Source organism: Cucumis sativus, unplaced genomic scaffold (genome assembly GCF_000004075.3).
Source record: "Cucumis sativus cultivar 9930 unplaced genomic scaffold, Cucumber_9930_V3 scaffold54, whole genome shotgun sequence".
In the NCBI taxonomy this organism is placed as follows: Eukaryota; Viridiplantae; Streptophyta; class Magnoliopsida; order Cucurbitales; family Cucurbitaceae; genus Cucumis; species Cucumis sativus.
Window position 1 is genome coordinate 212,104 of NW_022279554.1, and position 15,459 is coordinate 227,562.

The 15,459-nt window shown below is 32.5% G+C and overlaps 1 pseudogene; it reads left to right on the top strand.

Moving 5' to 3' along the window:
• The first annotated feature begins 6,676 nt into the window (after positions 1 to 6,676).
• LOC116406032 lies at positions 6,677 to 14,214 on the top strand (annotated as a pseudogene).
• The last annotated feature ends 1,245 nt before the right edge of the window (positions 14,215 to 15,459 follow it).

Consider the following 15,459-nt stretch of genomic DNA (forward strand, 5'->3'; position numbering starts at 1 on the left):
CAAAAGTAAACACTGGATTCATAGTTTCCATTGCTAGAGATGATTTCAATACATAAAACAAGAATTAAACTCTTAAAACTCATCAATTACATTCAAATTTAGACTAATCTTCTAAGTAATAATGTGAAACTTATCACCATTGGGTTTACCTGAAAGATGTTCGGCCAAATCTCCATTTGCCATGTACTCGTAAATGAGGCCAATATGGTTTTCTTCATTCAAATATCCAACAAGACTGTTCAAGTTTCTATGGTTAACTCTCATAAGAAGCAACTTGCATTTTTTAAGTTATCAGTTTATGTTTGATATAAAGTGGTAAATGAATTAGTAAATTATGGATTTAAGTTAGCATGCCTCCTGCTTGAAATTGTCGATATCCTTGTGATGATGATAAAAACATCTTCACTGCCACTTCAACTCCGTGAATGACACCATAGTAGACCTCTCCAAAACTTCCTCTACCCAAAACTTTTTTGAAATTGTTGGTCATTTTCACCACCTCAGAATAAGTAAATTTTCGGGTTTTCACCTCCAATGAAGTGCCTATTATCATCAAATAGGACATAAAATCAGTATAAATCGAGCAATGCCTGGAATCTAAAAGGGGTTTTGAATGCAAAAACAGAGGATTGGAGTTCTAATTTGACAATGAACAATGATGACAATAAGCAGCAAATACATGGATTCAATTTCAAGAAACAACATCCACCTTTCCACTAAACTTCAGCTGAAACAAAAAGGTTTAAATCTCAACAAAATTCATCTCAGAATTGAAAATTTGAGGAACCCAGAACAGAAAGGAAAGGAAAATGAGCGGAAGTCAAGGGAAAGTGAATACCTAGAATTCGTTGCCCAGGTTCCGCTTTGGGAGTGAGGAGGAAGAAAAGTGGTTCCTGTTGATGGAGCAAAGAGAATCACAAATTTGGAAATTGATGAAGAGGAAGTTTGAGAAAACTATAGCCATAGCTTGAGAAGAGAAGCGGAGAAGAAAGCCAGAGAACGAAGAGAGAAGAGGAAATCCGGAGAGGAACTAAACGAAGAGGAATGGAGAATCGGAGACGAAAGCCCAAGAACGAAGAGGAGAAACGGAAGGAAGAGAAAAAGAAACGGAACGAGGAGTTTTTTTTTTTTTCTTTTCTTTCCGATTATTTAAAAAATAAGAAACATATAAACAGTATCAAACGCATCCGTTTCTTACAAATTTATAAACAAAAATTTTACCAAACACATCCGTTTCTTACAAACTTATAAACAAAAATTTTACCAAACACATCCGTTTCTTACAAACTTATAAACAAAAACTTTACATCCATTTCTTAAGAAGTTATAAACAAAAACTTTATCAAATGAACTAAAAAAATACACATACACATATTTTCAAAGAAATATAAAACGTGTTTAAATAGGAATAACTTTTTGGAAAATATTTTTTCTAGTCTAAACATATCATGTCAAGTTTCTAGTTAAAAGAAATCAAATGACAAGTTAAAACTGCATCAAATGACAAAAACATTTTTAAAAAATAGTTCATCACAATTTTTTTTGCATTTTGCTATCAGAGGATTATAGACTTTTAAATTTATTACTTTTGCAATTTAGAAAAAATAGTGACATGAATTTTATTGTCATAATTTGTTTTTTTTACAGGTGCGTCTTTTATTTTAAACGAAAACTATTGAAATATTTTCAATTATATAATCTCTAATATACTCTTATTTATATATCTATATTCGTAAAAAAGTTTTGGTTATTTTTTTTTGTTTCGAATGAAAAATTATTAAAATTGAATTTCAAACAAAAAGCTTAGTAATTCTTTTTTTTTGGAAAATAGTCTTATCATAAATCTTGACGTGAATATTTGATATTAAACTCTTAAAAGTGTGGAATAAAGTAAAGAAAAACTAATTAATTTAGTACGTATTACAATTGTCTTCTACGATTTTTATGTTTTAAAATCGATTCATGATAAATTTATTAGTTAGCTTATCTAATAAATCCTTCTCAATATAAGCACAATCATTCATCTATTGGTCTCTCATTCGATTACGCAGTTGAGTCTTCACAATATTCATAGCAGAAGTATGATTTCAAGGTTGACAAAGACCTTTTTTAATATTATAATTATATTCAGAAATTTCAGTTCTTAGACTAGGATATGTATGTAGTTCTCCTAAATTGATTTATGTATAAGATTTATCAGCATCATGTATTTGTCTCTTGTTTAAAGATGATGCCTCCATAGTTTAGTTATGAAATAAAATAAAACAAATATATGCCTTAGTAACGTAAATATGTGAATTTAAAAATTGCATAAAGAAAAGCATACATTTTTTCGTGAAATATTGTTGAAAGAGTGAAAGTTTGTTAAATAACACGTCTTATATAGATTTTTTTTTAGAATTCTCAAAAATAGCAAATTTTACAAAAATTTTGCTGGTTGTAAATATTTTAATTTATTTTGCTATTTTAAAAAATGGTCAATTTGATTTAAACAGAAGTTGTTAGAGGTAGAGAGACGACAACCACTATACTAGAAACTAAATTTACTCTTAAAGAAGCATTATTTAATATGTATTGTATTTTCAAACTTCAAAATTAATATTAAAATACAAAAATTGAGAATGTGAGAGGGGCACGGGAGCCGTTGACCCTTTAATAATATATGCCTTGATTTTGTATATAATAGATTTCCAAACGTTCAATTTTGTGTCTAATATTATAATTGACATATTCATTAAAAGAAATTCAGTTGGTTGTAAAATAGGTTATGATTGTTTAATTAATTTTATGTTTAGTAAATTCTCCATGTCCATTATATATATTCATCTATCTCCTGGATACAGACTTCAAAGTTCAGAGTTCTAAATTGAAAAGTTTACACGTTTATTATACATTTTTTAGAGATTTTATAATGAATAACCTTTTTGGCATAAAATATTAAGTATATAATAATTTGTAAATGTAGCCGTTTTTGTATTTTTTTAAAAACTATTTCGAAATTACCATTGTTTTAAAAGAAATCTCCACAATTTTCTCTTTCTCCACAATTTTCTCTCATTCTCCACGATTTTCTCCATTTTTCATTTTCACCGTTGTTTCTCCATTCTCCATATTCACCGTCTTTTTCTCTCTTATCCATCTTTACTATTGTTTCTTCTCCATCTTCGATGTGATTTTCTCCTATTTTAAGATCATTCCTTCTCTCCACGATTTTCTTCCATCTCACTTTGATATTTTTTTAGATGTGATTTTTTCCTAAAATTTTACTTTATCCAATTTTTACAATTTGATTTAATTTCATCACTCGATTTTGTTCAATTCAATTGATTTTACCAATATTTTATATTTAAAAATGTGCTTAATTTCACTTGTATTGTATTTCATTTGTTTGAGGATTCATAGAAATTGAGCATATTAAGAATTTTTCTATTACAAATTTTAGGTTAAAAGAAATTGAGATTTTTTTTCCTAAAAATATTGATGAATACAAGTTATCACTGATAGATTATTAGTTGGATTAGTTAATATGAGCATAGTGATGTTAGTCTATCATTGATAGAAGAGAAAATTGCAATGAATTTTTTAGCAATAATAATTAAGGATATAACAACATTTAAAAAAAATTGTAAATATAGCAAAACTATCACTAATAGACTTGTATCACTGATAAACTTTATATGATATATCAGCGATAGACCAATATTTGCAACATGACCTATCAGTGATAGACTTATATCATTGATAGAATTTGACAAATTTTGTTATATTTGCAATTTTTTTTAAATTGTGTTATATACTTAATTAATTTGAATTTAATTGCTAAATTTGCAACTATCCCATGATAGAACTGTATCCTAATGCAACACTAATATCCTATGTTATCATGATAGTAGTCTATCAATGATAGACTCGTATCCTAGTCCATCACTAATTGTAGTCTATCAATGAGAGACTCTTATCATAGTCCATAAGTGATATTAGTCTATTAATGATAGACTCTTATCTTAGTCCATCACTAATAGTAGTCTATCAATGATAGACTCGTATCCTAGATCATCACCGATATTAAACCTCATCCTAGACCATCACTAATACTCTAAGTTATCACTGATAGTAGTATATCAATAATAGATATGTATCCTAGTCCATCACTAATAGTAGTCTATCAATAATAGACTTGTATCCTAGGCCATCACTAATATTAGTCAATCAGTGATAGACTCTATCTTCTATAATGCTATGAGTGTAACACTATGATGATAAACTGTATATTATATATATATTGCAATGATTCAGAATGATGATTAATCAATGTTATGAGTGTAATACTACCTCTATTTTACGAGCGGCAAGCATAAGGACCACGGAAACAAAAAAAAAGATTAATGAAAAGAAAAATCATCAAAGTGTAGTAATTGTCATCCTATTGGTCACAAAATGATGTGACATTACGTTGTTGATGAGAATCATTCTGCTTGAAGATAGAGAACATTTTTTTTGTTAGCAGTAGTTACTTTATTGTAAAGTAGTAATATGAAATAATGTAATGAAGTATAATTTATAGTTTTACTAAGATTTATAGTTGATAGTTTATCAATGATAGACTTCAACATGTATATTAACAAAAAAATTTCTCAATAAAATGCATCAATTAATATTAAATTGCAATTGTTCAACATGTATAATACTAATTTCTTAGTGGGAACACAAAAGCTTATAATTGCAATGATTATTCAACTGTGATCGAACATTTTTCTATATTAATATGATAAAATCAACTAAATATGAAGAGGTAACGCCATTGTGAACTTTTTTTCATCATTATGATATTCATTAATAAAACTTCAACATCCATTGAAAACCAGTCAATTTGCAATATTCAACTGTGGTCCAACATTTCTATATCAATTGACAAAATCATATAAAATATTTCTATCATGAAATATCGCAAAACTAATAATACAATATCCATTTACTCAATGAGAGAGTTGCAAATGAAAACTAGGGACAAATAAATCGGTCTCTTAATATTCTAGTTTTTGCATTATCCAACATTTTCTTTGATCGGTTAAGTTGTCTCTCGGCCTAACATTTATAACATCCTTTGCTATTTCCATCATTTTCATTTTTTTTTGAACAACCTGAAATGATAATGTCGAATTAGAGTTTATAAATATATATTATAATGAAAACAATCTAAACATCTTCCAAGTCTATTAGTGACAGAAACATATCGCTAATAGACTCTAAACAATAACACACAAAATATGATTTCACATTAAACTAAAGTATTTACTAAACATATTACAATCTATCAATGATAGAACGTATCATTGATAGATTAAAAAATGACACTTAAACTAAAACATCCACCAACATATCTTACCCCAAACAAACCAAACATCCTCAAGGTCTATCAATAATAGAAATATATCACTGATAGACCATAAGCAACAACATATAGAAAAATGTGCATTGAACTAAAGCATCTACTAACGTCTTAATGCAAACAAACTAAACATCCCTCAAGTCTATCACTGATATAAACATATCACTGATAGACCATATCCCTAAGCAACAAAACACAAAGTTTAGCATGCTAAGAAACAAGTTCAACATCCTCCAAATCTATCAATCACTAACAAGAACATATCATTGATAGACCATGAGCAACATCCCAAATACGTTTTAAAATGGAAGACAATACGTAAAGTGTATTTGGGGGTATTTTTGTCTTTTACCTTGAAATTTAATTAAAATTTGCCATACTTGCAATTCTTTTAAAGATTTGCTATAACCTTAATTAATCGGTAGATATTTGCTATATTTCCACTCACCCCTACATTTTAAAATGTAAAATGTAAAAGTTGATGATTCGTTAGGGAGTTGATGGACGTCTAATAAATTGATGATTTGTTTTAATAGATTGGAGTGATATGTGTTATGTTATAATTCCCTATATTCCACCTTTAACAACACCTACCACAATTATACAAATAGAATTTTATACTCTTCAGCTAATAAATGGGACCGTTGAGTATAAATTTTTTAGACAAACACGAATTATCACATTATTATTTATTAAATTAATGATGAAAAGTATAAATAATTGAATTTGAGACTAATTAAAAAATTGACATGTGTCCTAAATTAAAATTGAAAACATAAATGAGCCAATTCTCATAGTGTCACATGTTTTCATCATAGCGGTTGTATCAAGTTAATTATTTTGGTTCAATTAAATATTGTTTACTTGGTCTAAGTTCAATTGAGCAAAATGCTAAATATGACCAAAATGCATGTGATTGAAGTCATGAGTGTGGTCCATTGACTAAGAAGGCTCAAATCCATAAATTTTATCAAATAACTCTTTAAATAGATAAGTTATTGTAAGAGTTTGAAATTTTAAACTCCAAAAGGTCAAGAGAATTCTCCCATAGCTCAAGGACTCTCTAACTCATCAAATTGTAGAGATCAAAACTTATCACATCAAATTATAAACAAATTTTTTTCAATTGGATTCGAAATTTAAAAAAATAAAAAAAATGATAGAATATATTATAAAATTTGATAACTTAGATCGAGAGAAAAATTGGTAAAATAGTTAAGAAAGTTAAGAAAGTGAATAATTTAGCACATAATTGAAGAAGTATAGATTTTGATGTGAATTCATTGATTTAGCTTTGAGGAAAAACAGGGGATTTCATCAGATCTACAAATGTCATCAATTGATCACCAATGACGAACTCCTTTTAGTCCAAATCGTCAACTCCTTTTCTCTCAACAACTTCATCGGATTTTCATCTTCACTCAAGGAATCTCCTTCCGCACGTCTTTCTCTCCTTTTCTCAATCCTTCTCATTCCATCTTCATCAATTCTTCCTTCATTCAATCCCCCCCACATTCTCCATTATTGTCAGCCATTGTCGGCCATTGTTTAACCTTCCAAAATGAGTAAACTTTCCATTATCATTTACATTACACTTGCCATTCTTCTCCTCCTTCTCCTTTCCCACTCCCCTAAGAAAACCCCTAATCACCGCCATCGCCGTCTTAAGCTTCGCTCCAACTTCACTTTTACCCCTTCTCACCACCATCACGAGCCTGTCCCCTTTGACCCTCTTGTCGCTCACATTGAGCGCCGCCGTGAAGACCGCCAATGGGAGAAGCAATATGTAGAGCAACACTATCCGAAGATGGCGGCGCATTTGACGGAATCGGCCCCCGGTGAAGAATCGCAACCCGAGTGGGAGGATTTTGCGGATGCTGAGGACTATATTAATGATGATAATAGGTTCAATGTGACCGACCGGCTCATGTTGCTGTTTCCGAAGATTGATGTTGATCCAGTTGATGATGATTTGTCACTGTTGAGGAATTGACTGAGTGGAATTTGCATCAGGCTCAGAGGGAAACTTTGCATAGGACTCAAAGGGAGTTGGAGACACATGATAAGAATCATGATGGGTTTGTTTCGTTTTCCGAGTATGAGCCTCCTAGTTGGGTTCGCAATTCAGGTATGTTTTTCTTCAAATGCTCTTGGATTGGAGTCTTAATTCTTGTATATCTTGCTCATTGCCAATTGTTTGGGGTTTGTATTGTCCAATCTCTAGGACTTCGAGTTTGGAAAATGTGTAGATCGATTTCTTAAGCGAGAAGTATTTTGACACTAAAAATATGTAATTGCTGCAAATATGATGTAGATTCACAGTAGTTTTTCCAATTCTCTTATGTTTTCTTCTACTTGTAGATTCTTTTTAGGCAGTTCTTTTGTGTGTTACTCATTATGAAACTGCTCGCCAGATAATAGTTCCTTTGGCTACGATATGGGTTGGTGGAAATTGGAGCATTTTAATGCGTCAGATGTGGATGGAGATGGCCTTTTGAATTTGACCGAGTTCAATGAGTAAGTTTTAATATTTGAAGAGTTATTTCTGTGGCGAGAATGGAAAGTTTATTGGATATGTTGATTGATATGCTTATAATTTTTCTTCATCTCTGGACTTTTAGCTTTCTGCACCCAGCTGACAGCAAAAACCCAAAGCTAATTCATTGGCTGTGTGAGGAAGAAATACGGTAATGAAACTTTATGACAAAACTTTTATTGATACTATAGATTCGCTTCTATTAGTTTCCATGTCTTTTGTTTCTAGCATGTTCACTTATTCTTCGTCTCTGCTGAAACTACTACTAGTGTTATCATGCTGCCAAGCTTCCGCTGTTAATGACTACATTTGAATTGTTCGTTTTAACAACATATGAATGAAAAGTTTGTGGGGTTCTTCTCTTCTTTATTGTAATATTCAGTTTAGGGATCCTTCTAGTTGTAGAAGTCTTTTACTTTGAGCATTTTTTTAAAATCATTCATCTGCGAAACTAAATCAAATTACACTTAATCAACCAATATTACAACTCTATTCCAACTCCAGAATGGTGTAATGATAGAGATTCATGGTGACATTGTATCAAAAAGTTGCAAACGTACAAAAATAAATTCTCATTACCATTTGTCAATGAACGTCAAACAAAAACTTTGTAATGAAGCTAAACCAATGTACAATATTATGCTCCAACTTCCTAAAGGCAATTTCACAGTCGTAAGATCAAAGGGCTCCAAATGGCATCAGTATCTGATGATGATATATAATTTACACTTCCAAGAACACCTAGAGAGGGAAAAAAACACAGCACACTGAATCAAGAAAGAGATGTCTTTTATTTTGAACGTTGTTTTTCGAATATGAATGACAGTTTGTTGTAATTCTTTTCATCCATTGTGGGAACAGGGAAGACTGATTTAAATAAAGGGAATTGCATTTAAATATAGAAGTGGATGACTACGAGGTTGGTCATCAGTGAAAAGTTGATTGATGAATCTCCTTCGCTGATTTGAGAGTTGCTTGTTAGGAATAGGAAGAGGGATATCAGTGGAAATCTTCGAAGCATTAAATCAGTAACAGTCGATTTCCAAATTTTCTTTGGTTCAAGGCTCTTAAAATATTCAGGAGCGCCTATATCTTCTCCATCCAACTGTCTCTAGGATTGTACATCTTCAAACCAGCCGCTTGGTATAATATGGGGAAACTCTTTGAGATAATTATCCCCTCAACCCCCACAAAGATTTACTTTATTGCCATTTTCTTTTATTACAGACAAAAAAGATACCATTAAGGGGGAAAAGTACAAATAGGGTGATAGGAAATTCATTCACCAGTCAAGCCGGATTACAGCAAGCTTCTCCAATGTTGACATAAAAGAATCACCATTACAAAATACTTGCCTTGCACTTCAAAAGGAAGCTTTATTTTGAATGGATTCTGGAACATTCTTCTGTCTCCCAAGCATCTTTTGAGAAAAATTATGGTTTCTTTTAAGCCATGTCTTCACAAATAAAAGCTCTGAATCTTTCTCCGAAGAATCTTGGCTTTCCTCATAAAGTTATCAAAAAGCAGTTGGTGTGGAGATTGCCTGAAGGTACAGCAGAAACTCCAATGGACACCAAAACTATCTACTAAAGTTCCAAAGATTTGGTCTATATAGCAATTTTTAGGTTTTTGTTTCTCAAGCACATAAAACCACACCTAAGAGAAAGCCCAATAATGATTTTCCATTCTTTGAAAATCCAAGCCAGATTCCCTCTCAGTCCTAGAGTAAAATCTGCATGAAAAATGTTAACTCTTCGCATTGGCGGTGCCTCTTTGCCCAGTAGATTTGAGAAGTTTCAAATAAGGAAGGATTTTTTTGTTCCTTAAATGCCAAAAAATACAATGTCACAAGTGAAAATTCTGCTCTTCTCTAAAGTCCAAAAATATTTATCTTAGTGGTTAATTGTGATTTGCATGAGGGCAATCATATTATTCATCTCCTTATTAGAGAGAGGCCTTCCGAAATCAGGACTCCCACATTGGAGATGAAGCTCTGATGATCTTTGGCGATAGTTTTTTTTTACCTTTAGCCACATGTTCTAATTTTCCTAAGAGAAGGTTTAAAGAAGTTTTTGCTGCAAAGCGTAGTTCTCTAATTTTTATTGGCTGGAAAGTTTCACGTGCCTTGCTAGTGTGCTTCTCTTTCTTTGTGAACCAATACAACTCATTATTTGCTTGGGCATATTGTCTGATGGGACTGAGGATGGTTTTTCTTTTTCCATCAGACTGTATTTGTCTTAACCAAATCTGGAGTAGAATCATCATTTGGCTGGTTTTCTAGGTTGAGTACTTGGGTTACTAGGGAAACATGAAAACAGTTGGGATGTAAGTACTCTTGTCCACCAGAAACAAGTCCGTTTTTCCATTATTGCGACTTTTAACTTCCACGAATGCCTGGTTATATATACATAAATATTATTCTTCATATTGGTCGGTGTTTGAAATGTGGACAGTTCTTCATTGATCCTTTGGATTTTGACTTCAACTAGTACAAATCTAAGAGCATTCTCTTTTACTCTAATGTAAGCTTCTATTTCACCTAGCTGAGTTAGCTGTTCTTTTGTACATTCAATAAAACTGAACTTTGGTTATTTCATCTAATTTTTAGCTGTTGATCACGTGAGGGAACTTCAACCATCCTTTCACATATACCCAGCATTCACTTCTAAGCAGTGCCAAAGGTTCTAATACAAATCTTCTTATGGATCTGTGGATTTCTTGAGAACTTTCAGCTGGTTGTCGTGGAAGCATCTACTCAAAACAACTAACCTATGTTTCCAAACCTATTTGCACCATTTACTTCAAACTGTTCTTAGTCAGACCTATTTCTTACGTAGCGCGTCTTCATCCTGTTCATTCCTTCTAATTGGTTATTTCATTGCGAAGGATCTATTCTTCCCTCTTGATTTGATCCCCTATCTTATCAAGTTATCATCTTTCAATTAAAATCCTTCTGAAGGCGTAGGAATGATTGCCTCTCTTATCATCGTTTGACATTTCTGATTGGAAGGCTCTATTCATGTAGGTTCTTTTATTTCCTCCTTTTGAGCTTTTAGGTTAGGCTTCTGGCCCTTAGGTTGTTGCCTTTTTTCTTTTATGAAGTTCTGAATATACCTATTGTTAGGTGCAAATGAAGTCTCACGTTGGCAAATGTAGTCTCACGTTAGCTAGAAAAAGGAGAGATGCATGGTGTATAAGTGAAGACATTATCTCTATTAGTATGAAACCTTTTGGGTGATTTTAAAAGAAAAGGTATGAGGGTTTATGCTCAAAGTGGAGTCGTAAAATATTATATCATTGTAGAGATTGTTAGAGGTTCCATTTGTCCTTGATGTTAACCCTGTCGTCGTTCCTTATAAAAAGAGAAACATTCTGTCGACTTCACTGGGGATAGATAGATTGTGCTTCCTTCCATTGTTTCTTAGTGATGGCCTGTTGGCATCAGTCCCCTCTTACAGCCAATCAAGGACAAAACGGGCTTCGCTAGAAGAGGATGGCAACATGAGAGAAGCTAGGAGATGAAGAATTGGATTACACCAATTACTTCGATTGTTTTTCAAATTCATTTTTTGTTTACTTTTTATTTCCCCCCGTCTTAAGAGAAAATAAAAAAAAGCAGAGTGAAGAAACATGCTTTCTAGATTTCCATGCTCAAAAGCATATCAATTGGGAGGCGGCATATAAAAGGAGCTCTATATTAAAGTCCACAAGAACAAATTTACTGAAGAGTACTTCTTTTCCCTTTTTTCCTTTGAACTGACTTGGTAGTTCTTCTAAGCATATCTGTCAGCTCAGGAAGTTCAGAATTGACTTTGTAGTTCCCTTTGTTGTAAATTTCAAGACGAGAGTCTGGTAAACTGTCTATCACTAGATCTAAAATCTTCATCACTCGGAGAGAATATCATGTTCAACCACTTCATTGTAACTGAGTCTTCCCCAAACTTGAACTTTAGTAGGTTTGGGGTATCAAGCATACAATGTTTTTGAAACCAAGCCTGGGCGACTGGCTAATATATTCAATTTTGAGAAGTGACGAACCGCAGATATCCTCTCTACCAGTTCCATGAAAATGTTTGGGTAATCTTGAGTCCACAATGAAAAAAGCACTTTTAGTTAAATTTTTTTAGACTACATGTACATATGGTAACGATACATTTCACTACGTAAAAAAAAAAAATTTACATTGCATCTAAACAAATGTTTTTGCCCTATAACACGTGACAGATATTTTTGTTATTGTAAATAAATCTATTGCCATTCTCAAGAAATATTTATTATGGTGTATGCACTCCCAAATCTATAGCCTTTTATACATCATTTAATTGCTTCAATGGAATGTTCCTTAAAAATAATCTGTGAATCAAAGGAAATGAAGGAGCTTTTACATTTATGTATAGCATCTAGTTGTGCTTATCTTTCAACCAGAATTAGTGTATATGGAAGGGCACTACCTTTATTATTATTATTTTATTTTTGGGGGTTGGCATTTCATCGGTTTTGCTAACTAGTCAATTGGTGAGTGGCCTTATAGGGAGAGAGATTCAGACAAGGATGGAAAGATAAACTTCAACGAGTTTTTCCATGGACTGTTTGACATGGTGAGAAATTATGACGAGAATCACAATTCTTCACATCATTCTGAAGATTCCAGGGATGGCCCAGCTAGAAACTTGTTTGCGGTGCTAGACAAAGATAATGACGGGTAACCAAAATTTATTTATAATGTGGACAACCTCTCATTTGTTATAACTGCAGAGTTCCTTGGCAACTTTAAGGATTATTTTGTGTGTTGTATTTTGTTTTTCATAGACACCTGTCTAATGAAGAGCTGTTACCTATAATTGGAAAAATTCACCCATCAGAGCATTACTATGCAAAACAACAGGCAGAATATATCATACAGCAGGTACTCATCCATAACGAATCTTAAAACCCATATGCAAGTCGATGAATTTTTTAGCTTTACTTTTACGATTGAGATATTGCTTGGATATTGTGGCACATATTAATGTCATCAACAAACATCTCATGATTCTTATGTATGGTTGTAGAAACAATTTACTCTTTCTTTTCCTCTATCAGTGAGAGCTTGCTGGGTTGTCCATGGATTGTTTTATACTCTGTACAGTTATTTTAATTTTTACTTGACCGACCACCCATCACATATAAGTAATATTGTGTAAAATTCATTTTACGAGTAGTAAAATCGGTCATATTAAAACGCAGTCATTACACCAATTGTTTTCTGTTTGCACTTTGTGGACTGAATGGTTATTCTCTTGGAAGTTCCTTTATCAGATTTCATTATGAATCTATTGCATCTGACTTTTAACTCAATAAACTGTAGCATAATTGTTAATGTTATTATGGTCCTCATTGATTTTAATAAGATAGACAAGTGTTCTCTATCAGCCTCAGAACATAAGATATAGTATGACGTCATTTATCTTATCATTTTACATGGAAGAACTTTCTTGCAAATGTTTTCTAAATGAGAAAACATTACCATAAGGCATAAGATCTAGAATTAGACTAGGCCTGGAAAATATTTTCATCTTCCAGAGGGAGCAACTACATCTGTTGATTAACATCTTCATTCTGTCTTTATTTTACAGGCTGATGCAGATAAAGATGGACGTCTCACCTTGGCAGAAATGATCGATCATCCTTACGTATTTTACAGTGCCATTTTCAACGAAGATGATGAGGACGATTATGATTTCCACGATGAGTTTCGTTAAGTTTTTTCATGTATGGACACCTCCCTCTATCTAACAAACTTCCCGGACAAGATCAGTCTTGATGTTTGTTGCTGTTGCAGGAATAGTCGAATAGTCAGATAGGATTAGCAGTAGAGAAAACGGAGTTCTTTCGCAGCATGGAATCGGGATACAGAGTTTGAAGTCTTAGGCAACAACTTGGAGGAGATCTCTCTGGCATGGTGGTCAGAACTGGGTTAAACTTCTTCAGCCATGGCTCGCCCATATGGTGGTATCCCTCTTTTTGTAGCATATGAAACCCCCATCTTGTCTAAGATAACAATGGTTTCACACCTTAGATTATAGACATTTATTTGCAAATAGTTTTGTTAAGTTCAATGTCCTTGGTATAGAATTACCATTTAATTGTTATTTGTTACTAATTTATTCTTCCTGATAGAAAATTATCAATTATTCAATCATATTTATCTTTTGAGTATAGGGTTTTGAAAAGTGAGCTACAAACAGGTGTGTAATTTTAGATTTTGTTGCCTTTTCAAATATGATGTTGGATATGATATTTGGTTTAAGAATTTTTGGACCAAGTACAAATAATTGAATTTAGGACTAATTAAAAGTTGACATGTGTTGACATAAGATGATCACATATTTTCATCGTTGGTTCAAGTTAAAGTTAACTATTTTAGGTTCAATTAAATATTATTTATTTGTACAATTTTAGCCTAAGAGCTAAATATGACAAAAATTTATGTAATAAGGTTAACTTGTTGGAGAGCTAAATATGACAAAAATATATGTGATTGGATCCATGAGTCTGATCCATGGATCAACAAAGTCCAAGCCCATAAGAGGACTATAAATAGAAGAGTCCTCCTCATCTGTGGAGATAGAATTTTTATCCATAGGGTTTAAAGAGAATTCTCCTAGAACAAGAAGACTCTCGAGTTTAAAGAGAATTCTCCTAAGAACAAGAAGACTCTCGTCGACCACCCTCCAAGATTGAAGAAAAACATTATGTGTTGTAGCTTCCTCAAATCAAACATATAGACATTCAATCGAGAGAAAATTAAAGGATCAAATATTAGAAATATTGTTTGGTCAAATTGACACGTTCGATGGGATATCTCTACCTCTTATCTCTCTCTCATCATCTAAATCTACAAGCAAACCAATGACAATAAAGAAAGCTTAATCCAAATCTTCTATAAGCGACACTTGCACATCTTCTATTGCAAGCGACGGTTACACAGGACTAGGACCTGTACCCACAGTGTTCAAGGGAAATCATCCAGGAGCAGAATCAAGGTTCTGTCATTGCGTAGAGCATTCTTAAGCAATTGATGGAGTTTCCTAAAGTTGGGATTGTCATCAAGGAATCCCAGCAATTGATGGAGTTTCCTAAAGTTGGGATTGTCATCAAGGAATCCCTTGCTATAAGAAGATCGATAATCACGATAAGGTATATAGGGAATAAGTTCACACCTAAATGAAATGAAATAGACCCTACATTGTCAAAGAAGTTTACACAAATGAAGTATACAAGATTGTTGATCGAGATAGATTAAAAGTTGCCCCAATCAATGATAGGATTCTCAAGACATTTTATGTGTAACGTCATTATGTAAAAAGCTCTTTATCGCAAGAGCTTAAACTGCATAATCTCCAAACCCACACGAGCTTAAAAGGTGAGTGATAAAAAAAAAAAAAAACCCAATCAAACTATTTGATCTCAATGTTATAAAAATGGTACGTAGGCAGCTTAATGTTAACTTTAAGTTCAGTTATATGTGCAAGAAAAAAGTTTAGTAATCGAC